Source organism: Schistocerca gregaria, chromosome 1 (genome assembly GCF_023897955.1).
Source record: "Schistocerca gregaria isolate iqSchGreg1 chromosome 1, iqSchGreg1.2, whole genome shotgun sequence".
Classification (NCBI taxonomy): Eukaryota; Metazoa; Arthropoda; class Insecta; order Orthoptera; family Acrididae; genus Schistocerca; species Schistocerca gregaria.
The window spans coordinates 841,667,123-841,692,693 of NC_064920.1; the positions used below are offsets into that span (position 1 = coordinate 841,667,123).

At 45.0% G+C, this 25,571-nt stretch overlaps 1 protein-coding gene across 2 annotated transcripts in view; it reads right to left on the reverse strand.

Annotated features, from left to right (window-relative positions):
* LOC126272419 (beta-glucuronidase-like) overlaps positions 1 to 25,571 on the reverse strand; it is a 467,982-nt gene that overhangs the window by 390,227 nt on the left and 52,184 nt on the right. Inside the window, exon 1 of one of the 2 annotated variants that reach the window (XM_049975302.1) lies at positions 7,827 to 7,845. The exons of the other annotated variant lie outside the window; for it this stretch is intronic. The gene's annotated coding sequence lies outside the window, so the exon portion shown is untranslated. Of the gene's footprint in view, positions 1 to 7,826; positions 7,846 to 25,571 lie in introns of those variants that run through there. 2 annotated transcript variants of the gene reach the window in all.

Below are 25,571 nucleotides of genomic sequence, written 5' to 3' on the forward strand. Positions count from 1 at the left end.
TTCAGAACAGGGCAGCTCGTTTTGTGGTATCATGAAATAGTGGAGAGAATGCCACGGATATGATACGTGAACTGTGGTGTCTATCTTCAAAACAATGTCGTTTTTCACTGAGGCAGGACCTCCTCATGAAACTTCAATCATCAACTTTCTCCTCCGAATGCGAAAATATTTTGTTGTCGCCCATCTACACAGTGAGAACTGATCATCATGGTAAAGTAAGAGAAATCAGAGCTTATATTTAAGTACTTGTTTTTACCGCGCGCTGTTCGAGACTGGAACGGTAGAGAAATAGCTTGATGGTGGTCCGATGAATCTTGTTGCAGACACTTAGTTATTAATTGTAGAGAATGATGTCGATGTAGATGAACAGAGTATGTAATTCAGTGTAATCTAAAAGTGAATGCAGACAGCGTACTTCAAGCATGCGTAATTACGCTTGTATTTCCTTTTGTTGCAAGGTATGTCTGTGTCAGACTTGTTAATTGGAGGGTTCCAGCTTTATACGTGGAGTTTCAGAAGTATACTGGAAACGTAAGTTAGGAAGATTAATGAAAACTGGGATTTCAAACATTATTGAAAAAAACGTACCCCGAGGTTGTGTGTGCACGCATGTTAAAGATAAATCCCAGTAAAATTGGATGGTTCTTTCGAAAATTAAAGCTTTTTAGTCCTGTGCATAAGTTAACATTTATACCCTAGTCTCTATCTTAATTAATGTGGAAGTTAAAATGTTGCGAAATCGAATGAATTCTTTTGATGCACCCTACTTGTAATACAGGAAATAATAAGAAACTTTTGCCGCGCAAATACAGTTGAAGTTGTACAGTGACACTAAGACCATTTGGGTCTATTTCTTATTTAATAATTACCGATTAAATACAAGCGCGTGCTGAAAAATAATGCCTCCAAGTTATTTTATATCAAAACACTTAAACCTTTTTAAATATAACAAAGGTTATTGAGCCGTGCGTTGCTCGTGTTCGTGTCATCTCTTGTTTAACACCCTGTTTTTAAGGTACTGCCGCCTCGGTATGTTAATTTTCAATTACTGGTGTCACTGAGTTGCTGCCTTGCCGTCCGTGTGCGGCAGCAGCAGCGCTTATCGATATAGGTCCTGCCGTATTATCTTTGCTGGACTGCTATTACTTTCTGCTCGTCGTGTGTCGTCCAACGTGTTGGAACACGCCAGCACTGCAGTCCGGACCGGGCAATGAAGTTAGTTGGAACGCGCCAGAATGGAGTTCGGACCTGGCAGTCGGACAGTTGGGACGCGGCAGAAGTTTGGTCGGGTTGGAGCGGCACTCAGGTTCGGCTAGCCATGACTCGCCCGACCGTTGCCGGCACACCTGGTTTCATTAGGGACGGTCTTGGTTGATAGTCTCATTGGTCGACGTGTATCATTTGCTCACCGATCGTTTATGGGTTGGCGGTGTGTGTCTCAACTCGTGGTTCCTCCTGGTGATTGCACAGTCACTGCTTTTAGCATTGGTCGCGTTCTTCGGCCAAGTGTTTGTGAAATTGTGTGTAGCCTGTGATGTTCACTGCCAGTTATTTAAGTGCTGTGTCCGTGCTGATGTGTATCACTTAGTCGGTTGGCGTACTCGCGTTGTAGCACCAGTGGGGCATGCAGCGCCAGGGAGGCGCGGATAGCCATCACTCGCCGATGACTGCCGACACACTAGATTTGAGTGGGGACGACTGTGGTTGATCTTCGGTCGGTCGTGTTGTCGTACGACGTACATTTGGCCGGCGATCGTTTATGGGTTGGCTGTGTGTGCCAACTCGTGATTCGTCCTTGTTTTGCTCAGTCACTGCCGTTAGCATTGTCTAGTTCTTCGTGCAAGTGTTCATGAAATTGTGTGTAGTTTATGTGATTTGACTGACAGGTTATTTAAAGGTTGTCGTGGAGCAGCGGGGAAGGCCAGGATAGCCATCACTCGCCCGACGACTGCACACACAAACGTTTGAGTGGCAACGACCTTGCTTGGCCGTTTGGTCGGTCGTCTGATTAGACGACGTGTATCTGGGTCGTCCACCGCTTGTGGGTTGTCTGTGATCCGTTGTGGTTGTTGTTCCAATCTCCGCTGTAAGCATCGTTTGAGTTTTGGTGCAAGCGTGTAGCGGAACTGATTTTGAAAACTTATCTGTTGACTGTCTGTCGGTTGGGTTCCCAGCGGGTTGAAAATGGTTGGCCCGACTGCCTGTCTCACCTAAGCGAGCGTTAGGGGGAATTTCAGGCCGACCTCGAACATCTGAGCGCCCTTGGGTGTACCGCCCTATTTTTTTTTTTAAATTTGTTCTTGTTTGTACTTGTACGGCGTCTAGCCGATTTAAAAAAATAGAGTTGTTTTGCTCTTAAGGCCTTCAGCCTGGTTTAAAGTACTGTTTCTTGTAAGCCCTTGGACGTTTTAAAAATTTTAATATTTTTGAATTTTTGAGTGTGAGTTGTTAGCTCTAATTCCGTCAGCCTAAATTAAAGAAAGGTTTCACGTAAAGCCTTTGGTATTTAAAAAAATGTTATGGCGTTTCAAGTGGTGGCACCTCAGCCGATTTGAATTTAACTTGTTACTTCAGCCTAACTAAAGAACTGTTGTAAGATAAGGCTTGCCTTTTTAAACTTCTGATTATGCTTGCGTTTTAAGTTATTGCCATTCAGCCGTTTTTAAATTAAAATGGCTTTCACACGGTAATTAAGTCCCAAAGAATAAAGCTGTACGTCTATTTTTTTTTTTTTTTTTTTGGAGGGGGGGCGGGGGGGAGGGGGTCTAGCAATGTTAGATCAAATAATAAAGTTGCATGTTCGAGTGTAACTGACAGCCCCTTATTTTGACCCCTTTCCATAATGTTACTATCTGTCCTGTCCTGCGGGTTAAGCAGGGCGTCTCAGTTATTAACATTCCACACCTTCATGACTGCATATTTGCAGTCCTCTCCCGCCAGGGGGCTCCGAACTGTAGTGTGTAACATTGTGGTGTGTAACTTAACTATGTCAGTGCTTGAGAAACAGCGGGCTGTAGTCGAGTTTCGAATTCGTAGAGTTCGTGCACGCACGGCGCACACTCATCTTCATCATGAAAATGCCGGACAACACACGGGTGCTGAGACATTCGCAACAGTCCGACTGAGGCCTTGAGTCGACTGTTCGGTCATTGGCTCATCGCAGTTTAAAAAAAATGATTCAAAAGGCTCTGATCACTATGGGACTTAACTTCGGAGGTCATCAGTCCCCTAGAACTTAGAACTAATTAAACCTAACTAACCTAAGGACATCACACAGAGCCATGCCCTAGGCAGGATTCGAACCTGCGACCGTAGCGGTCGTCGATCATCCTCCATACAGTCTCCAATTGGTTCCATACGATTTGCATCTGTTTCCTAAACTTAAAGGACAGCTACGAAGTATTCACTTTGATGGTGATGAAGCGGTGCAAGCAAAGATGAGTTTATGGCTCTGTCAAGAGAGTCAAACTTTCTACTGCGATGGTATCAACAAAGTGGGATCTCTTTGGGAGAAAAGTGATCGTGCCATGGTAACTACGTTGAGGAGTAAATATACAGATGTCAAGAATGTTAATAAAGTTTGTTTTATTTGAATAGTTTCCAGAGTTTTCACATAAAATATCTGGAGTTATTACTTTCCAACACACCTTCGTATTTATGTAAATGACATTCCAAGCTGCGCATAAATTGAAACAAATCCCTCTAACTAACAATACACGAATGAAAAAATACCGCAATCTGTTGAAGAAAGAAAAAACTCAGCAGACAAGTAGGCTGTGCAATGAACTTGATTGCTGTGTCGTACGAGAAGCAGTTCCACCGCGCCGCCTCGGACCTCCGTCCCATAGCTCTTTTCGAGGTCGCACGTTTTTAGCGTAGATTCACTGTAAATGCACCAAAATTTTATTTTTGAACAGCAAGAAAAAGTTTAAATAAACAGTGTGGTTCAAGCAAATACTTTCAGATTTGATAAATACTTTAAAAAAATGTATTCTGCTTTTTCGAATCTCATTTTCCATCTTGGTTAAAGGACTGATACAGTAGTGAGTGGAAGGGGAATACCCTCTTGTCATTCCCGCTTCGACCTGTTATCTCTACGGTCACACAAACATTTGGAAGGTATTCCGTTTTTCTAAAGAAAAGTGGCGCTCCACGAGATCGGGGTACAGCCCGTTACCTCTTACATTAAATATAATAGATGATATAAAGTGCAATTACTGCAGGAGATCACTGACAAGGAAAGTGAAAGTTTACGCTGAAATTCTCCCTGGTTGTGTTTATTTATTGCCAACCGTTCAAGGTGGCGCAATGCTTCAGACACTGAATTCAAGTAAACGCTTCAGAAAATGTATTATATATGGCAGCCTGAACAGACTGATCACTGTGAAGGACACAGAACAGAGACGCAGCGAACTCGTGTGAGACAGCGTTTTCAGCACCCGGCCGGATTTGAAACTGATCTCATGGTGGACGACAGTTTGGCGCCTTGTCGAATCGTGCAATGGCAAGATTTATGGAGCTTTCGAATGTGACAGTGGCCCTATGTTTGGCTGGAAGGGACGTGAGGGAAGACATATTTGTCATAAAGGTTGTGGTCGACTGGGCATCACAATGGAAGATTCAAATGGTTCAAATTGCTCTGAGCACTATGGGACTTAACTGCTGTGGTCATCAGTCCCCTAGAACTTAAAACTACTTGACCCTAACTAACCTAAGGACAACACACACATCCATGCCCGAGGCAGGATTCGAACCTGCGACGGTAGCGGTCGCGTGTTTCCAGACTGTAGCGCCTAGAACCGCTCGGCCACTCCGGCCGGCACAATGTACCGAGCACATCGTAACGCCTTCTCATCTGCGTCTGCTCTCCGACATCAAATAATAGACTACCGGCAACATCCTGTGTCATCCCACACCACTCGACAGAGACTATCAGCAACCCGTCTAGAGAATAACATCGCATGTGCTTGTTGCTGTTACCTTCACTGCACAAACGACTGCGTCAGGAATAGTGCAGTGACTAGGAAACATGAACTGTTGTTGAATGAAACTTCCTGGCAGGTTAAAGCTGTGTGCCGGACCGAGACTCGAACTCGGACCTTTGCCTTTCGTGGGCAAGTGATCTACCAACTGAGCTACCCAAGCACGACTCATGACCCGTCCTCACGGCTTCAGTTCCGCCAGTCCGCCAGTACCTCGCCTGCTACATTCCAGTGCCTCGTCTCCTGCCTGAATGTCACAGCATTGTGTTCAGTAATAAAGTGTGGTTCTGCACTACTTGGAATGACCTTTGACGCCGAGTTTGGCGGTGATCTGGAGAGAGATCCCCTTCTAATAACGTTGTGGAGAGACACATCGGTGTAATTACTGGCATCATGGCGTGAGCAGTCATCGGGGATGACTTTATGTCACACCTGGTAGTGATTTAGAGAACTCTGGCGACGCAACGGAACGTCAAGAACATCCTGCATCCTCGTGTGTTATTTCGCATGCGACAGTATCGTGGCGTCATTTTTGAATAGGACAATGCAAGACACGACCACGCATGGCACGTCTCTTTATAAACTGAGTGGTTCTGAGATACGGTACTACGGTGGCCAGCAAGATTCACACACCTGTCCTCGACAGAACATGAGTGGATGTCATCTGCAACCAGTGCCAGTGTCCAGGATATCAAGCACCAGTCACAGCTTCTCTCAGAAGAGGATGTAACGGTTTTGTGACAGCCTGCTCAACCGAATAAGTGCGTGCATCCAGGCCGGATGGATGTAATGTCATATAGATACGTGATCTCAAATTCCCAAGATGTTTCTAAATTTTATTCCGTTTTGTAATCATTTCGGTAACATCGTATACCCTCCCAACTAGTGAAGCTTCATTTCGTTTCCTCCTGCCCTTCTGGGTGATTCAGTTTTTTTTGTCAGACAGTGTATATTCAGAACGAACCAGAACTCCACCGACAAACTTTGAGATGTGTGGATGACAATAAGAAAAAATGTCTTGTCAACATGGGGTCTAAGCCGGATACCTTGAGACCTATGAGTACTTGTTCATCTTCGATACCGTGAGACACTTCTACTGCAAGCTCTTTGCTTTCCACATTTTGGAAGGAGCTAGTAAGGACTAAAAAAAAGACAAAAAATGTCTCTAAAACGCACACCTTAAAATGTTGAGAGCATTTGATCGGTAGAAGAGATGTATTTCAATGTAGCGACGATGAACAAATGGTCATAGCTCTTAAAGTATACACTCTAAAGCCCATATTTACTGGACTTTTATTCTTGTTTTGGTCTGTACTGCCACCTCTGAAGGTTTGTCACTAGAGTTCTTATTCGCGCTGTATACTTAAAGGTGAGGTACGACAGTAGCCCTACTCACGGAGAGTTCAGACAACGGTTGTGAGCGTGCAGCCCAGTAGGAAGTTCGTTGCGGGCACGCCGCTGATATCTTCCCGCCATAGTTGTTGACAGTGCGGTGGCATTTGATAACACAGTCGGCGAAAGAAACGTGAAACGTAGCTACTAGATAGCGGTACGACATGTATCCCTTTTTGTGCACATTCGTGCATTTAGTGTAAAACGAGGAGAAACCTCACATATGGCCTTGTCGAAAGAAACATTCCTGTTTTTTACCTAAAGTCGTTTATCGGAAATCACGAGATATCTAAACTTGTGTAATCAGACTGTGGTCTAACGCTTTTCCTCCTGAACACGGATTCTTCAATGTTTGTGGAAAACCAGTTAATGACACGCACTGAAAAGACATTTATTATTCTCTCTGTTCTTGCTTCTCTGGTCACTTCACATTACGTACATCATCTGCAAGAACTACTAATTCTGCCTTCCAGTTAAAACTGCGATGAGCCGGTGACCGAACTCTGTGGAACGCGTGTTTCTATTTCTACCCATCTGTAGTCTAACATAGACCGCTGCCGGATATAATACACTAGTTTCTTGTTTTATGTCACATAAGCTGGAAATTAGAGAAATAAATTAAATTAACGCTAAGACTTCAGTACTATTCCTGCAGACTATTTTGTAGATCACGAACAACTTGTAAAGTTAAGGAACTGCAACTAAATACTTCTGTGCTTCGTCACTCTTTTACCTACAGACGCTTTTCATATACATTGTGCTCTGCAATTCGAGCGAAACTCAGACTTAATTTTTATTATCAAAAGTCGACATCGTCTATAGGATTTACTGAAAACAATATTCATGCTGGGCCGGTTTCGGACTATATCCCGCTGAAGGCTGCTCTGTGCCCCATTCATTACCGGTCGGCATAGCAAATTTAAAGTAAATCCTGTGCAGCTGATGTGAATCTTTAGTGAACAGAAGTTAAGCTCCTGATCCACACAAGCGTCACGAAACGCAAAGTTCACTCTTTCGAACGCTAACGTAATTCTCGGGAAAAACGTTTGCCCATTTGCTGAACATAAAGGCGTCGTTCTTACCGTAGACGAGTATTGCGTTGTGCTAGTGAGGTCAGAAGGCATTAAGAGAAGGGCGGACCACCACTGCTGCTGTGTTTGTACTGCGGCGACACGAGGCGGATATCGATCTCCAAAAAGCGCGAATTCTGTCACTCGTGGCAGCACCACAGTACAGCACGACATTGCGTCAGAGGTCGTCCAGACAGAACAAAAGAAGCTTCAGGCCCTCTTCCGCATAACGAGAATTCAGAGTCGATAAAGTCAGCACATTTTTTAAAGTCGTGCATAGCTTGCATTACTGTCGTAAAAATCTCTACGTAACACTCATTTTTTTAATGTAACTCTAGGACGAGTTGTTGTAACTGAGTGAAGACATATCTTGTGTACTCACGCTTCGTTAGACATGCGTTTGCCGTCTTGAAGCTTGATGTGGTTCCACTGAGCGCTGCCACTCGAAAGGAAGCCATATCTCGAGACGCGGTACTCGCTGGGCAGCGGGCCACTGAACATGCAGGACGCGCTTAAGTATGGTAATTTACATAGACATCACGTACGACTGTGTCGCGGTCTGCCGATAGATGCATAACCCTTGTCGCTTTCACCACTGCTCCCCTTCTTCTGTCGTCCTACCCAGCTTTGTAAACAGGCCCTAACACAAAATGAACCACCTTCCGGCAAGATTCTTTCTTCAATTCCGCGTACGGTTTCCTTCCATTCTGTTCAAAAACGGAATGCAACAAGCTTTCTATGGCTCTCACAAATCGAGAACTTTCATGTCTCAATTTTCATCAGGTACCATCTCCTAACAGTTTACTGTTGTTTACTTAGACAGTGCCACATTTCACCGATGAATTACTTTTTTTCGTGAATTTAAAGGCTGCCGGACAATGCCATCGGTTCTTATTATGTGAGTTACAGGAGAGTTGAGACTATGCGGGCTTGTCAGCTTTCGAGGTGATCAATATAATTTTCAGTTAAATACACACACACACACACACACACACACGCAAACAAAGGTCGATCAAAAAGTAATGCTTCTTGCTTTATAAAAAAAAATAATAATCATCATATAAAAGCGGAATTACTACACATCATAGCCTGAATTTTCCTCTGCATAACACTACCGTTCAACATAGTCATCATGCCAGCCGGAGTGGCCGAGCGGTCCTAGGCGCGACAGTCTGGCACCGCGCGACCGCTACGGTCGCAGGTTCGAATCCTGCCTCGGGCATGGATGTGTGTGATGTCCTTAGGTTAGTTAGGTTTAAGTAATTCTAAGTTCTAGAGGACTGATGACCACAGCAGTTGAGTCCCATAGTGCTCAGAGCCATTTGAACTCTGCAATTCACACTTAAGTGCCTGGCAGAAGGTACATCGAGCCACTTTCATACCGCTTCTCTACCATTCCACTCTCGAAATGGCGCGTGGTAAAAAGGAACTCCTAAATCTTTCCGTTCGAGCTCTGATTTCTCTGATTTCTCTGATTTCTCTTATTTTACTATGATGATCATTTCTCCCTACGTAGGTGGGTGTCAACAAAATATTTCCGCGTTCGGAAGAGAAAGTTGGTGATTGAAATTTCGTAAATAGATCTGGCCGCAAAGAAAACCGCCTTTGTTTCAGTGACTGCCACCCAAACTCGCGTATCATATCAGTGACACTCTCACCGCTATTGCGCGACAACACGAAACGAGCTGCCCTTCCCTGCACGTTTTCAATGTCTTCCGTCAATCCTACCTGGTAAGGATCCCACACCGCGCAGCAATATTCCAGCAGAGGACGGACAAGTGTAAAGTAATCTGTCTCTTTAGTGGGTTTGTCGCATCTTCTAAGTGTTCTGCCAACAAAGCGCAGTCTTTGTTTCGCCTTCCCTATAGTATTATCTATGTGGTGTTTCCAATTTAAGTTGCTCGTAATTGTAATGCCTAGATATTTAGTCGAATTGACAGTCCTTAGATTTGTGCCATTTACGCATATCAAAAATTTATCGGATTTCTTTTAGTACCCATGTGGATGACCTAGCACTTTTCTTTTTTTAGTACCAATTGCCATTTTTCGCACCATACAGAAATTCTCTCTAGATCATTTTGTAATTGGAATTGATTGTCTGATGATTTTACTAGACAGTAAATTACAGCGCCATCTGCAAACAATCTAACGGGGTTGCTCAGATTATCACCTAGATCATTTATGTAAATCACGAACAGCAGAAGGCCTATAACACTACCTTGCGGAACGACCAGGGATGGGGAGGGGGGGGGGGGTTGAATTATTGTCTCCAGAAGTTTCTTCCGTTCCATAGGTTTCGCTGTTGCTTGTGAATTCTAACGCGTCTGTCACCTCATACTATTTCATCAGCACGTTCTCGATTGGCATCTGTGACAAATGTTGTCGGCCGCCCGCTGTGCGGTTTATGTGCAATGTCCGTTTCTCCGTTACGAAACTTCTTCACCCAACGCTGCACATTGCTGAAATCTATTACAACGTCCCCAAACACTTTCTTCATGGTTGTGGTTAAAACAGCCCAAAAATCACGACTCAAGAAGCAAAACCCTGAATGTTTTCAAACTGGTATTGATGCCTAGGTTCAATGATAGCGTGCAAATGCATGGTGTCTGTTCAACAGTAGTGTAATGTGGAAGACAGTTCAGGCTACGATCCATATTAATCCTGCTGTTTTAAGTTCATAACTAAATTTTTTTATGATGCGGGAGGCATTACTTTTGACACACCCTCTCACACACACAATTCACATAGACTAAGTTTCAGTTTTTGTGTAGGACGATGGAGAACACTACCACAAAAATAAATTATGATACACTCCTGGAAATTGAAATAAGAACACCGTGAATTCATTGTCCCAGGAAGGGGAAACTTTATTGACACATTCCTGGGGTCAGATACATCACATGATCACACTGACAGAACCACAGGCACATAGACACAGGCAACAGAGCATGCACAATGTCGGCACTAGTACAGTGTATATCCACCTTTCGCAGCAATGCAGGCTGCTATTCTCCCATGGAGACGATCGTAGAGATGCTGGATGTAGTCCTGTGGAACGGCTTGCCAGGCCATTTCCACCTGGCGCCTCAGTTGGACCAGCGTTCGTGCTGGACGTGCAGACCGCATGAGACGACGCTTCATCCAGTCCCAAACATGCTCAATGGGGGACACATCCGGAGATCTTGCTGGTCAGGGTAGTTGACTTACACCTTCTAAAGCACGTTGGGTGGCACAGGATACATGCAGACGTGCATTGTCCTGTTGGAACAGCAAGTTCCCTTGCCGGTCTAGGAATGGTAGAAAGATGGGTTCGATGACGGTTTGGATGTACTGTGCACTATTCAGTGTCCCCTCGACGATCACCAGAGGTGTACGGCCAGTGTAGGAGATCGCTCCCCACACCATGATGCCGGGTGTTGGCCCTGTGTGCCTCGGTCGTATGCAGTCCTGATTGTGGCGCTCACCTGCACGGCGCCAAACACGCATACGACCATCATTGGCACCAAGGCAGAAGCGACTCTCATCGCTGAAGACGACACGTCTCCATTCGTCCCTCCATTCACGCCTGTAGTGACACCACTGGAGGCGGGCTGCACGATGTTTGGGGCGTGAGCGGAAGACGGCCTAACGGTGTGCGGGACCGTAGCCCAGCTTCATGGAGACGGTTGCGAATGGTCCTCGCCGATACCCCAGGAGCAACAGTGTCCCTAATTTGCTGTGAAGTGGCGGTGCGGTCCCCTACGGCACTGCGTAGGATCCTACGGTCTTGGCGAGCATCCGTGCGTCGCTGCGGTCCGGTCCAGGTCGACGGGCACGTGCACCTTCCGCCGACCACTGGCGACAACATCAATGTACTGTGGAGACCTCACGCCCCACGTGTTGAGCAATTCGGCGGTACGTCCACCCGGCCTCCCGCATGTCCACTATACGCCCTCGCTCAAAGTCCGTCAACTGCACATACGGTTCACGTCCACGCTGTCGCGGCATGCTACCAGTGTTAAAGACTGCGATGGAGCTCCGTATGCCATGGCAAACTGGCTGACACTGGCGACGGCGGTGCACAAATGCTGCGCAGCTAGCGCCATTCGACGGCCAACACCTCGGTTCGTGGTGTGTCCGCTGTGCCGTGCGTGTGATCATTGCTTGTACAGCCCTCTCGCAGTGTCCGGAGCAAGTATGGTGGGTCTGACTCACCGGTGTCACTGTGTTCTTTTTTCCATTTCCAGGAGTGTAGATTCGATCCTCCCGATTTATTGGTAGGTTTTTCTTGGTTGCCACGTAAATGCCAGAACAAGGCACTCTGTCCCACTACCAGCTCAGCCGGTTATTGACTCGAAAGAACCACGACTCGACAGTGGGCCGATTTTCATTTCCGGATTTGCACGGGATAGCGACTTGTCTAATGCTGCGGTAATTTTGTTTGCGTGCCACTGAATAGAGTTACGATTAAAAATCAGGGAACGATATTAGGTAACTGAATATTAATTCCAAATTCTAGTATTGATCAAATAGAAAGCCGAACAAAATTTGTTGCATTTAGATTCCAGAATTTTCTATGTATTTAAACCATTTCTTTGTATTCTAAGTTGATGCCCTGTGTAGGATTAAGTACAAAAATGAACATATTACGTTTTAATGTCACTCGTTACATGGTCAAGTACAACTGACTGTGTGGAAAACACTCACGCCTAGTTCGGTTCCAGCAACATTTAGTGTCTCGCCTTATGCTTTGTTGATTGCGATACCAAAGGCGAATGTAATGGGGAAACTGGAGCCGTTTGGATTGGAAGGGTAAGTACGTGAGTATCACTGGCATTTTTTGTATGAAAACAGTTTGTCCAGCTCCACAGTCTGTTAGTACTGTGAGCTGGATTAAAACATTCTCAGATTGTTTGTTCAGTGTCTTGTTCCGTTGTGTCTAAGTAGTAGGTGCACCTACTATTGCTTTCTCTCTAAGACCGTGTCAACAGAGTAATATACACTCCTGGAAATGGAAAAAAGAACACATTGACACCGGTGTGTCAGACCCACCATACTTGCTCCGGACACTGCGAGAGGGCTGTACAAGCAATGATCACACGCACGGCACAGCGGACACACCAGGAACCGCGGTGTTGGCCGTCGAATGGCGCTAGCTGCGCTGCATTTGTGCACCGCCGCCGTCAGTGTCAGCCAGTTTGCCGTGGCATACGGAGCTCCATCGCAGTCTTTAACACTGGTAGCATGCCGCGACAGCGTGGACGTGAACCGTATGTGCAGCTGACGGACTTTGAGCGAGGGCGTATAGTGGGCATGCGGGAGGCCGGTTGGACGTACCGCCGAATTGCTCAACACGTGGGGCGTGAGGTCTCCACAGTACATCGATGTTGTCGCCAGTGGTCGGCGGAAGGTGCACGTGCCCGTCGACCTGGGACCGGACCGCAGCGACGCACGGATGCACGCCAAGACCGTAGGATCCTACGCAGTGCCGTAGGGGACCGCACCGCCACTTCACAGCAAATTAGGGACACTGTTGCTCCTGGGGTATCGGCGAGGACCATTCGCAACCGTCTCCATGAAGCTGGGCTACGGTCCCGCACACCGTTAGGCCGTCTTCTGCTCACGCCCCAACATCGTGCAGCCCGCCTCCAGTGGTGTCACTACAGGCGTGAATGGAGGGACGAATGGAGACGTGTCGTCTTCAGCGATGAGAGTCGCTTCTGCCTTGGTGCCAATGATGGTCGTATGCGTGTTTGGCGCCGTGCAGGTGAGCGCCACAATCAGGACTGCATACGACCGAGGCACACAGGGCCAACACCCGGCATCATGGTGTGGGGAGCGATCTCCTACACTGGCCGTACACCTCTGGTGATCGTCGAGGGGACACTGAATAGTGCACGGTACATCCAAACCGTCATCGAACCCATCTTTCTACCATTCCTAGACCGGCAAGGGAACTTGCTGTTCCAACAGGACAATGCACGTCCGCATGTATCCCGTGTCACCCAACGTGCTCTAGAAGGTGTAAGTCAACTACCCTGGCCAGCAAGATCTCCGGATCTGTCCCCCATTCAGCATGTTTGCGACTGGATGAAGCGTCGTCTCACGCGGTCTGCACGTCCAGCACGAACGCTGGTCCAACTGAGGCGCCAGGTGGAAATGGCCTGGCAAGCCGTTCCACAGGACTACATCCAGCATCTCTACGATCGTCTCCATGGGAGAATAGCAGCCTGCATTGCTGCGAAAGGTGGATATACACTGTACTAGTGCCGACATTGTGCATGCTCTGTTGCCTGTGTCTATGTGCCTGTGGTTCTGTCAGTGTGATCATGTGATGTATCTGACCCCAGGAATGTGTCAATAAAGTTTCCCCTTCCTGGGACAATGAATTCACGGTGTTCTTATTTCAATTTCCAGGAGTGTATCTGTGATTATAATAGCTGCTAGTAAAACCGACTTAAGCTGCGTAGGAAGTTTTATTCAGTTGTTGATTACTAGTTTCTGACGACTTGTCCATTATCAAATCATCTGTGTACTGAGTCTTGTATTACAACCAGACGTGCTGGTGTGGCAATATACAATGTAGCTTTATGTCAAAAAGTAGACGTTTACGTACAAACGTGGCAATATACGATGTAATACGCTACGCTGCACTTTGTGACGTTTATAAGTTTTGTCACCAGTAACTTACATGCACGTCTGGTTGCAATGCCAGACGGTTGTAATGGACGATTAGGTAATGGACAAGCCGTCCGAAACTAGTCATCAATAAAAAAAAAATGTCTACGCAACGGTTGCCCTAATAGTTTCTGTAATCGTTTAAAACTTGCGGACTTGTTTCAGCCCAGCGTGCCGGAGATACGGTAGTAAATCTCTGATGGAACTTCAAGTTTCGATAGAATGAAGTCATTTACTTTATTGTGTTGTTCATCTGAAGGTGACGATATAGCACTTTCTTGAAACGAATCGAGCGCCTCAGTTGATATGTTGTGAATATACGATCATACTTTTTCAATTAATTCCAAGACGTTTGGACAGAGAACAAAGCGGCTCAGTCTCTCAAGGAGCTATTGTTGTTACGCTAATTTTTGCATTGTTCTGTCTAACGCTCCAGCGGATGTTTTATGGGTCATCGAAACTTCATCCCTAACAAAATGCAACCTTGCATCAGTTGATCAGTATTATTTTGCTTAGAAATGTTACTGATGCTGTAAGTCAGGTCACCATAAAATTTCAGGGGAAGTTTGAATGCAGAATGAGCCGCTGAGCTGTCTTCTAAAAGCGTGGCACCAATGACAGACGATGCCACACCGGGGCAACTTTTACACTGGATCTGACTTTTGTGAGTTGTAGATTGATTAAAAATGTCTTGCCAATGTCTCCTGGCACATATAAAAAATTTTCTTTCGTTGTTCTTGATTGTGACATTATTAAGTAGTAAAAAATGTTTTAAATCGTGATTCTGACAGTAATTTTGAACGGTCTGTAGAAGTCGGTAATGATCGTAATTTGATTCTCGCAAATACTCCGTATTGGTTGATGTGTTTATATTGAAATATATCGGTAAATAAAGCCCATAATGTGTATCAGATTTGCCTGATGAAGATTTACCCTCTTCATTCATCAAACATATTTTAATCGTAACCCGTATATTTCGACGGCAGTTCCTGTCTTTTACGATTCACTGTGTACTGAGTCACGCTTTCGAGAGGATTTTGCTTCAGGTGCATGGTTCAATAATTGCACAAAACGGAACAATGATAGCAAACTGATGTTTGAGCGATTTTGTTATGCAGCATACAACAGCTTCTGGTGGGGGATTTTGCCAGTGAGAATCGTCTTCTAACAGACCCATGACTTTGCACGTTTCTTGGAAGGTATCGTAAATCGCGTATCATCGCATCTGAAATACATTTCGTCCAATCATAGAGAGATGATTGCTAGGTTTAAAAAAATGGCTCTGTGCACTATGGGACTTAACTGCTGTGGTCATCAGTCCCCTAGAACTTAGAACTACTTAAACCTAACTAACCTAAGGACACCACACACATCCATGCCCGAGGCAGAATTCGAACCTGCGACCGTAGCGGTCGCGCGGCTCCAGACTGTAGCGCGTAGAACCGCTCGGCCACTCCGGCCGGCCACTAGATAATAAAACAGGTTCAAAAATCCGCGGTCCGACCGGGATTCCGCGACCTTCTGATTACCAGACATGCGGTTTGCCACTTTATTTTCATTATATTTCTTAGGCTCTATTTATTCGTCGTCTACCGTGAGTGGTTCTGTGCGGATGGCGCAGGGCGTATTTCAGTTTTCATTGATGAGAATTTCACAGGTTTTTTTTAAAATATTTTTATGCTACATAGGGTGGGCAGTCTCCCAGCTTCGCTAGACTACAATGCCCGAGTTCGACATAGAGTAAGATATCACGTTTCGCTGCTGGCGAATGACCACGTCACTGAGAGGCCAAAATACAAATAAGTTAAAATGCACAGTAAAAAATCCGTGGTTCGACCGGGATTCGATTCCGCGAGCTTTTCGGTTTCGGTTTTCAGGGGCGCCGTTCACCGCTACATCACAAGGCCCGATTCGTATTCCACTCAATCTTCGCTGTCCTCTGGTGTTGTTGTGGCTGAACCGCTAGATGGTAATGTCATAGTTTTCACAGCGGCAGCATACTTCAGTTCTCAAAAGTTCAACCAATTTCCACGAAACTTTTATAAATTAATATACAAGATCTTCCTCGTGAATTAAAAGCAGATCAGAATCCCTACTGAAGTTCCTGAGATTATCCTGGACATGTAGACAGAAGCGAGCGTAAAACTTCACTTGATATACACCGTCCAGTCACATTAATGTGCCGAGGAAAAACGGACTACAGGCATGGGTGGAAATGGTCTCCAAGGATAGACGCATGCTTGTGTTGATCCATTGTGCCTTCCTAAATGACGAGATCTCCTAGGGAATGCCACGAAAACATTCCCCAGACCTCAACGTAACCTCGATTGTTGAGAGGTGGTTGCCTCCAACTTTTCACTCCGTTCCCGCGAACGGCCATCAGTTTGACGACGCATAAAGCGTGATTCCTTTGGAAAGGATGCCTATGGCCACACAGTGGATGCCCACTTGCAGTGTTAGCGTGCTGCCAGGTTTAGTCGGCAGTGAACGACACTCAGCAATGGTTCATGAAGAAGGCGCCTGTTACGGGGGCTCATATGCAGGAATGCAGGAACGTCCGCTGAAGGGTCGTCGAGGAGACACCGTTGGTAGTCCCTTGGTTCATCTGGACGGTAAGTTGGTCAATAAGTGCGCGTCTGTTCGCCCGTATCCATCTCCGCAGCTGTCGTTCACCCCTTGTCATTTTGGCCCATGGTGCATCACCGTTGCCTCGGCACAAATTTTAAATAGGGCCATTTTGCCACGCACTTCATTGTTTAACGACGGGTTAAACCATATCAGTTTCTGAAATGCTTCCAATTTTGGACCAAATGCCACTGATCATTCGCTTTTTTACGTTGGACAAATAGCTCAATTTCAACAGTGGGACAACGACTGCACTGTTTGCTCATCACTCAATTGCTAGTACTGCCACATGACGTCTGTGAATTTTTGTAGCATGGTGACGTCGGACATAGGCGGTGGTCACGTCAATGTGAATGGACCGTTTATGTTGAGTATCCCAAAAAACTAAGACCAACAGTACTCAATATGTTGTACAGGAAGGCAAACTGATCACTGTTCAAATAGGCACCCATATCCGGAAACTCATGGCTTGGGCCCTGGAGAGCGTCGCAGTCTGAGAGAACTAACGGTTGTGACGATTTGTTCCGGTTCTTTTTGGTGTGTGAATACGGAAGGTATGCAACCCTTTAGCCATTTTTGTACTCCGGATGGACGACCTGTGCCTAATTATTCTACTGGCCAAAAAAATTGTTACACCACGAAGATAACGTGCTACAGACGCGAAATTTAACAGACAGGAAGAAGATGCCGTGATATGCAAATGATTAGCTTTTCAGAGCATTCACACAAGACTGGCGCCGGCGGCGACACCTACAACATGTTGACATGAGGAACGTTTCCAACCGATTTCTCATACACAAACACCAGTTGACCGGCGTTGCCTGGTGAAACGTTGTTGTGATGCTTCGTGTAAGGAGGAGAAATGCGTACCATCACGTTTCCGAATTTGATAAAAGTCTGATTGTAGCCTATCGCGATTGCGGTTTATCGTAACGCGACATTGCTGCTCGCGTTGGTCGAGATCCAATGACTGTTAGCAGAATACGGAATCGGTGAGTTCAGGAGGGTAATACGGTACGCCGTGCTGGATCCCAACGGCCTCGTATCACTAGCAGTCGAGATGACAGGCAGCTTATCCGCATGCCTGTAACGGATCGTGCAGCCACGGCTCGATCCCTGAGTCTCCAGAAGGGGATGTTTGCAAGACAACAACCATCTGCACCAACAGTTCGACGACGTTTGCAGCAGCATGGACTATCATCTCTGAGACCATGGTTACCCTTGACGCTGCATCAGACAGCAGCGTCTGCGATGGTGTGCTCAACGACGAACCTGGTTGTACGAATGGCAAAACGTCATTTCTTCGGATGGATCCAGCTTCTGCTTACAGCATCATGATGGTCGTATGCGTCTTTGTCGACATCGCAGTCAACGAACATTGGAAGCGTGTATTCGTCATCGCCATACTGGCGTGTCACCCGGCGTGATGGTATGGGGTGCCAATGGTTACACGTCTCGGTCACCTCTTCTTCGTATTGACGGCACTTTGAACAGTGGATGTTACATTTCAGATGTGTTACGAGCCGTGGCTCTACTCTTCATTCTATCCTTGCGAAACCCTAAATTTCAGCAGGATAATGCACGACCTCATGTTGCAGGTCCTGTACGGGCCTTTCTGGATACAGAAAATGTTCGACTGCTACCCTGGGCAGCACATTCTCCAGATCTCTCACCAATTGAAAACGTCTGGTTAATGATGGCCGAGCAACTGGATTGTCACAATGCGCCAGTCACTACTCTTGACGAACTGTGATATCGTGTTGAAGCTGCATGGGTACCTTTACACGCGATCCCAGCACTGTTTGACTCAACACCCAGGCGTATCAAGGCCGTTATTACGGCCAGAGTTGGTTGTTCTGGGTACTAATTTCTCAGGATCCATGCACCCAAATTGCGTGAAAATGTAATCACCTGTCAGTTGTAGTATAATATGTTTGTCCAATGAATACCCGTTTATCATCTACATTTCTTGTTGTTGTTGTTGTTGTTGTTGTCTTCAGTCCTGAGACTGGTTTGATGCAGCTCTCCATGCTACTCTATCCTGTGCAAGCTTCTTCATCTCCCAGTACCTACTGCAACCTACATCCTTCTGAATCTACTTAGTGTATTCATCTCTTGGTCTCCCTCTACGATTTTTACCTTCCACGCTACCCTCCAATACTAAATTGGTGATCCCTTGATGCCTCAGAACATGTCCTACCAACCGATCCCTTCTTCTGGTCAAGTTGTGCCACAAACTTCTGTTCTCCCCAATCCTATTCAATACTTCCTCATTAGTTATGTGATCTACCCATGTAATCTTCAGCATTCATCTGTAGCACCACATTTCGAAAGCTTCTATTCTCTTCTTATCCAAACTATTTATCGTCCATGTTTCACTTCCATACATGGCTACACTCCATACATATACTTTCAGAAATGACTTCCTGACACTTAAATCTATACTCGATGTTAACAAATTTCTCTTCTTCAGAAACGCTTTCCTTGCCATTGTCAGTCTACATATTATATCCTCTCTACTTCGACCATCATCAGTTATTTTGCTCCACAAATAGCAAAACTCCTTTACTACTTTAAGTGTCTCATTTCCTAATCTAATTCCCTCAGCATCATCCGACTTAGTTCGACTACATTCCATTATTCTCGTTTTGCTTTTGTTGATGTTCATCTTACATACTCCTTTCAAGACACTGTCCATTCCGTTCAACTGCTCTTCCAAGTCCTTTGCTGTCTCTGACAGAATTACAATGTCATCGGCGAACCTCAAAGTTTTTATTTCTTCTCCATGGATTTTAATACCTACTCCGAAATTTTCTTTTGTTTCCTTTACTGCTTGCTCAATATACAGATTGAATAACATCGGGGAGAGGCTGCAACCCTGTCTTACTCCCTTCCAGACCACTGCTTCCCTTTCATGTCCCTCGTCTCTTATAACTGCCATTTGGTTTCTGTACAAATTGTAAATAGCCTTTCGCTCCCTGTATTTTACCCCTGCCACCTTTAGAATTCAAGAGAGTATTCCACTCAACATTGTCAAAAGCTTTCTCTAGGTCTACAAATGCTAGAAACGTAGGTTTGCTTTCCTTAATCTTTCTTCTAGGATAAGTGGTAAGGTCAGTATTACCTCACGTGTTCCTGTATTTCTACGGAATCCAAATTGATCTTCCCCGAGGTCGGCTTCTACTAGGTTTTCCATTCGTCTGTAAAGAATTCGAGTTAGTATTTTGCAGCTGTGGCTTATTAAACTGATAGTTCGGTAATTTTCACAACTGCCAACACCTGCTTTCTTTGGGATTGGAATTATTATATTCTTCTTCAAGTCTGAGGGTATTTCGCCTGTTTCATACATCTTGCTCACCAGGTGGTATAGTTTCGTCAGGACTGGGTCTCCCAAGACCGTCAGTAGTTCCAATGGAGTGTTGTCTACTCTGGGGGCCTTGTTTCGACTCAGGTCTTTCAGTGCTCTGTCAAACTCTTCACGCAGTATCGCATCTCCCATTTCATCTTCATCTACATCCTCTTCCATTTCCATAATATTGTCCTCAAGTACATCGTCCTTGTATAGACCCTCTATGTACTCCTTTCAACTTTCTACTTTCCCTTCTTTGCTTAGAACTGGGTTTCCATTTGAGCTCTTAATATTCATACAAGTGATCCTCTTTCTCCAAAAGTCTCTTTAATTTTCCTGTAGGCAGTATCTATCTTACCCCTAGTGATATAACCTCGACATCCTTACATTTGTCCTCTAGCCATCCCTGCTTAGCCATTTTGCACTTCCTGTCGATCTCATTTTTGAGACGTCTGTATTCCTTTTTGCCTGCTTCATTTACTGCATTTTTATATTTTCTCCTTTCATCAATTAAATTCAATATTTCTTCTGTTACCCAAGGATTTCTACTAGCCCTCGTCCTTTTACCTACTTGATCCTGTGCTGCCTTCACTATTTCATCCCTCAAAGCTACCCATTCTTCTTCTACTGTATTTCTTTCCCCTGTTTCTGTCAATTGTTCCCTTATGCTCTCCCTGAAACTCTGTACAACCTCTGGTTCTTTCAGTTTATCCAGGTCCCATTTCCTTAAATTCCCACCCTTTTGCATTTTCTTCAGTTTAAATGTAGAGTTCATAACCAATAGATTGTGGTCAGAGTCCACAGCTGCCCCTGGAAATGTCTTACAATTTAAAACCCGGTTCCTAAATCTCTGTCTTACCATTATATAATCTATCTGATACCTTTTAGTATCTCCAGGATTCTTCCATGTATACAACCTTCTTTTATGATTCTTAAACCAAGTGTTCGCTATGATTAAGTTGTGCTCTGTGCAAAATTCTACCAGGCGGCTTCCTCTTTCATTTCTTAGCCCCAATCCATATTCACCTACTACGTTTCCTTCTCTCCCTTTTCCTACACTCGAATTCCAGTCACCCATGGCTATTAAATTTTCGTCTCCGTTCACTATCTGAATAATTTCTTTTATTTCGTCATACATTTCTTCAATTTCTTCGTCATCTGCAGAGCTAGTTGGCATATAAACTTGTACTACTGTAGTAGGTGTGGGCTTCGTATCTATCTTGGCCACAATAATGCGTTCACTATGCTGGCTGTAGTAGCTTACCAGCATTCCTATTTTCCTATTCATTATTAAACCTACTCCTGCATTAACCCTATTTGATTTTGTATTTATAACCCTGTAGTCACCCGACCAGAAGTCTTGTTCCTCCTGCCACCGAACTTCACTAATTCCCACTATATCTAACTTTAACCTATCCATTTCCCTTTTTAAATTTTCTAACCTACCTGCCCGATTAAGGGATCTGACATTCCACGCTCCGATCTGTAGAACGCCAGTTTTCTTTCTCCTGATAACGACATCCTCTTGAGTAATCCCCGCCCGGAGATCCGAATTTAGGACTATTTTACCTCCGGAATATTTTACCCAAGAAGACGCCATCATCATTTAATCATATAGTAGAGCTGCATGCCCTCGGGAAAAATTACGACCGTAGTTTCCCCTTGCTTTCAGTCGTTTGCAGTACCAGCACAGCAAGGCCGTTTTGGTTATTGTTACAAGGCCAGATCAGTCAATCATCCAGACTGTTGCCCTTGCAACTACTGAAAAGGCTGCTGCCCCCCTTCAGGAACCACACGTTTGTCTGGCCTCTCAACAGATACCCCTCCGTTGTGGTTGTTCCTACGGTACGGCTATCTGTATCGCTGAGGCACGCAAACCTCCCCACTAACGACAAGGTCCATTGTTCATGGGGGGGGGGGGGGGGCTTCTTGGTGTAGCAATTTTAATGGTCCTGCGCATGCCCTAGATTCCTCTACACAGCACTTGTGCGAATCCCATTTCAGACCTTTTGTGGTCTGGCAGTGCAATAACGTTGTTGCCACCAGTGTGACGTGTACTAGTACACAGCAGTGGAGGTGATCCCAATAAAGGGCGATTGTGTATGGCTGTGCGAGCCTTTGTCTACAGACTGTAATGATATGTAGACTAATAGCTTATTACGAAATGAGCGCGCTGGAGCAACACCTACAGTGACGGAAGAAAATGTGACGAACTTGCACCGAAAAACTTTACTACGTCCTCAAGAAAGCGGTAGTAATTCTGAACATCTTGGGAGAATTAAGTGTGCAAACGAATCCTCACGTATTCAGAAACCACCAATATTTATCAACTTTTCGGAGTACAGATCGAATACATCTAATTGAAGTGGTCAGCACTTTGATAACAATGTGGTTACACAAAAGCTTTTTTATAAATTTATTTTTATGTGGAATTATTGCATGCTTTTGATTAGGGGTTCCTGCTAAGATATACGAGTTTCGTTCCACATTGGCCTTGTGTTTGTGAATTCTTAAGGGACCAAACTGCTGACTTACACACTACTTAAACTAACCAAACTTACGCTAAGAACAATACGCATACCCATGCCCGAGAGAGGACTCGAAACTCCGGCGGGGGAGTCCGCGCCATCCGTGCATGGCTCCTCAAACCGCGCGGCCACTCCGCGCATCCTAGCCTTGTGAAAAGGCTCACAAAATACTCTATATCTCAGTATCACAAATATACAGTGGTTCAGACGTTTCTAACGGTGCCTGGAGTTGAATGCACATAAAATACTTAGATGGTAAATACTGAGATGAAAGTTCCAAAAAATAATTCTCGGCATGTCTCGAAAGCGTCAAAGTTAACACAACACACCTGACTCTTGCTCCCACAAGTAAGAAAACGCTAGATTAAGATCTTAGGCCCGTGTACACCTTCCCCCCTTCCTTCTCCCGCCTATCCCACTTCTCCTCCTTGAACAAACTGTCCAACTACCCTCGTCTGTAGTTTACATAGATCATTCCAGCACTTACACAACAGAGAATATACAACATTTTATAAATAACTTTGCGTGTGTCATATAACATAGATGGCATTAGTGAAAGAAAATAGTGAGGAAGAACAACCACACAAATTTCGACAGAGTACCTAACGCCGCCGACCACTTCCTGTCCCCCTTAACTTCCAGTTGGCTGCTCGGTACTTTGACCGCGACCCATGGCCCTGCTCCGACGGTCACTAGCAGGTCTGCTCCCATGCCTATGCATGGCCAGTACTTTCAGTTCATGCCCCAAACATGTACACACCGTTTTGCGTGCAACTATGGCTCCAGGCGTTAAAACTTACTGTCCCCTTTCGTATTTCCCGTTTCGGTACAAACTCTAATGACCTCTCTGTCGACAAGGTTAGCTTCCCTCCCTCTTTCATTCCTTCCTTACGCAGCTTTCGTGGATGACCTTGACCTTCCCTTCCACGAACAGTCCTGCATTTCTTAAAAAGTGGTACAGCATTCGTGAATTTACGCTCGATGTTTACCACATTCTGTGATCAGCTTTCGTCTTATTCCACCACTGGCTCGTTTGTCCACAGATCTCGGGATATCAAGTTGTCTAGGCACTGAAGTACCTCTACTGAAACCGAAAGGAGGGAAGCCGATAACTCCTAAAGCTCCCATACTGGATCTGCATCACGCTATCCAGTTCCGTGTGTGGTCGACTTGTTTGAGGGAGTGGCAGTTTACAGTGCCTTTTCTTGTTGTAATACGCCGCGACTACACACAAACTCGTCCAAGAAACAACATTAGCTCCAGGACGTATCTTCACGGACTCACTACTTTGTGAGCAGTGTTTTCCTAGTAGGTGCCACTAGGTAACCAACAGTAAATCTGCACGTAACAGATGTCTTTTAGAAAATAGTAAATGTGTACATTACTTATGACTGTACTATCAATGTTGTAATTATGCTTGTTTTTATCTGAAAATTATGTTTGTGTGTCATGATTTCTATCGACTGGACAGCTTTGTCATGTTGTTTTTGAGACTGCAAGTACTTTGCTTACTAGTGCTATGTCCAGACTGCATTTATCCAGTTTCCTGTTGTGTGTGCGCGACGAAAGTTGCTGATGTCGGAAAATTATTCATGAATTTGAAAGCTAATGCGATTTTATGGTCCAACATACTTGATAAGTAACTTTTATTAGACAATATTTCCTAAGTTTACGTTTTGCATTTTAATGTCTTTGTGACTTTTGTACATTGAGATTTTGTTGTCATTACTGCTTTTAGCGTTGATCCATTTGGCAGATGATGGTCGTTGACCGAAACTAGTAGCACATTAGTACATTGATCTAATATAGCCAAGTTTCATGACTTTCCTGAAGCACATAGCCGGTTCAAAAGGCTCTGAGCACTATGGGACTTAACATCTATGGTCATTAGTCCCCTAGAACTTAGAACTACTTAAACCTAAGGACATCACACAACACCCAGCCATCACGAGGCAGAGAAAATCCCTGACCCCGCTGGGAATCGAACCGGGAACCCGGGCGTGGGGAGCGAGAACGCTACCGCACGACCACGAGCTGCGGGCACATACCCGGTGCTGACAATTGCCTGAAGAAAATATTTGAGAGGTCTTTTAGATAGCTGCCGGATAAAAACTGTAGTGAATGTTGTCAATGAGTCCCACTGGTGGTGCCAGCACTTCCGCAATGCTGCGTTGTTGTCAGAAGCAGCCACTTAACATGTTATACGAGACAGTGAATGGGTGGAGGACTCACAGCATGCGCCGCACGTATAAGGAAGATGTCATACAGAGTGCATACAATAATAAAACTTACACAACACGTATAGTAAACGCGTCACCTAAGTAACTTGTACTGCATGTTATACGCGCGTTGACTATCCAGCGTCGCGTGAGAGGAGCACGCATCGAGTGAATACACTGCTGTTTGCTTGAAATATTTTGCAATATTTGACGTGTCTTCTGCATTATGATATACTAGAGCCGTTCAAGAAGTAATGCAACACATTTTTTTCCTTACCTGTTCCGGCTGAAAAAAATGCAGAATTCGTTATGGGACAACGTGTAATATTCCTGCGTCAGCCCCTATAATTTCATAAAGTTCCAAAATGTATCGGACCCTCTGAAACGTCCCCTTAGAAAAATTAATGAATTACTGTGCTTAAACTGACACACAATATTTTTTAGCGCTACGCAATCTGACTTTCAAAAATTCCTACAAAAGAATGGCCCTGACTAACATTAAGCTATACCTTTCACAAATCACTTATCTCACAAAAATCTTCGTTACTCGAACTACTGCAATACAGCGAGCGCCACTACTGCCAGCTAAATAAAAGATTCAAACTACTGAAGGCACTAACTACTGATAGGCAAAGTTAGCAAATGAAAGATTTTGATAGAGAACAATATTTACCTTACTAGTCATTATATATATATATATATATCAGTTAATGACATCCAGTCTTACAAATTTCTAAACTCCGCCATTT